This window comes from Budorcas taxicolor, chromosome 2 (genome assembly GCF_023091745.1).
Source record: "Budorcas taxicolor isolate Tak-1 chromosome 2, Takin1.1, whole genome shotgun sequence".
Taxonomy (NCBI): Eukaryota; Metazoa; Chordata; class Mammalia; order Artiodactyla; family Bovidae; genus Budorcas; species Budorcas taxicolor.
In genome coordinates, this window is record NC_068911.1 from 43,466,278 (window position 1) to 43,467,982 (window position 1,705).

The window sequence follows — 1,705 nt, forward strand, 5'->3', positions numbered from 1 at the left end:
GCTAAGGACTTATGTCCATTTCCCTAAACTGTCTGCTTGTGATAGATTTATTGATGTGTCTTTCTTTCCACAATTAGATCTAAGAATTCAAATGTAAATTCTCAAGGAAAAGAGAATAGCTCTAAACACTGTGGGACACCTCTCAGCTTTTGAGATACATCTGAGAATTACAGTTTGTAACCTCACATACATAAAGGAGGACTGGAAATCAAGGAACACCGAGATGACATGGCAGAGTTGCAAGTAGCTGAAATCAGGAGAATCCAGGTCTCATGTAGGGAGCCTAGTGTTTTCTCAGTAAATTACACATCATGTGTTTCCCTCCAGATGTTTTAACAGGTGACAGGTGCTGGGTGTCTGAAGAGATGGAAAGCATCATGAAAAAAATAAGAATGATTTGAAACAATTACTGGGGTAAAAGTGCCAAGGACTTGACTCACACATATAGTGACTGCTCCGTTTTGTTCTAAGAAATTCAGGCCACAAACCTTTCATGATTATTTAACAGTTGCCACTTTTTATTCCTTTGTAAGAAATTCAGGCCCCAAGAAGGTATTACTTCCTAAATGGATGTTCTTATGCCTCCCAACAATGTGACTGAATTTATTCTCTTGGGACTCACACAGAATCTACTCTTGCAGAAAATACTCTTCATTGTCTTTTCATTTATTTTCCTATTCACTGTTCTGGCCAACTTGCTCATTGTCATTACCATCTCCCTCAGTCCCACACTTTCTGCTCCCATGTACTTCTTTCTCACTTACTTGGGCTTCATAGATGTCTCCTACACATCCGTCACCACCCCTAAGTTGATCACTGACCTACTGTACCAGAGGAGAACCATCTCCTTGGGTGGCTGCCTGACTCAGCTCTTTGTGGAACACTTCCTGGGAGGATCGGAGATCATACTCCTCATCATCATGGTGTATGACTGCTACGTGGCCATCTGCAAGCCTCTGCACTAGATGACCACCATGTGACAGGGGCTCTGCCAGCTCCTGGTGGTGGTGGTCTGGACCAGGGGGATCATGCATGCCACTGTGCAGATTATTTTCATGGTCAACTTGACCTTCTGTGGTCCCAACATCTTCGATCATTTCATGTGTGACTTCTTTACACTGTTAAAACTTGCCTGCAGTGACACCTACAAGCTAGGTATGGTGGTGGCAGCCAACAGTGGGGCCATGTGCTTGCTCATTTGTTTCCTGCTGCTCATCTCTTACATAGTCATCCTGAGCTCCCTGAAATCCCATGGCTCTGAACGATGACGCAAGACCCTCTGCACATGTGCCTCCCACTTTACAGTAGTGGTGTTCTTTTTTGTCGCTTGTATATTCACCTACATGCATCCTGTGGCCCCCTATCCTGTGGACAAGTTGCTGGCTGTATTCTTTGCAATCCTCACTCCTATGTTAAATCCTATTATGTATACAGTGAGAAACATAGAGGTGAAAAATGCCATGATGAATTTGATGAAGAGGAGAATAACTTAGACTGTTCATAAAGCCAATAGTATGATGATTTATCTATGTAAAGAGGATTATATCTATTGTAAAATATGAAACAAATTAATAAATTTTGCAGATCATTGACATTAAAAAAGGCCCAGAAATTAAAATTTGTTGAATGCTTAATGGATAGGTACTTTGCTAGGTGCTTTTTATAACTTTTAATGTACTCTGCCAAGGCTTTAACATTCATGTGC

General features: G+C 41.5%; 1 pseudogene; it reads left to right on the forward strand.

Moving 5' to 3' along the window:
* Positions 1–566: 566 nt before the first annotated feature.
* On the forward strand, positions 567–1,493 carry LOC128043554 (olfactory receptor 4C13-like; annotated as a pseudogene).
* Positions 1,494–1,705: the final 212 nt, after the last annotated feature.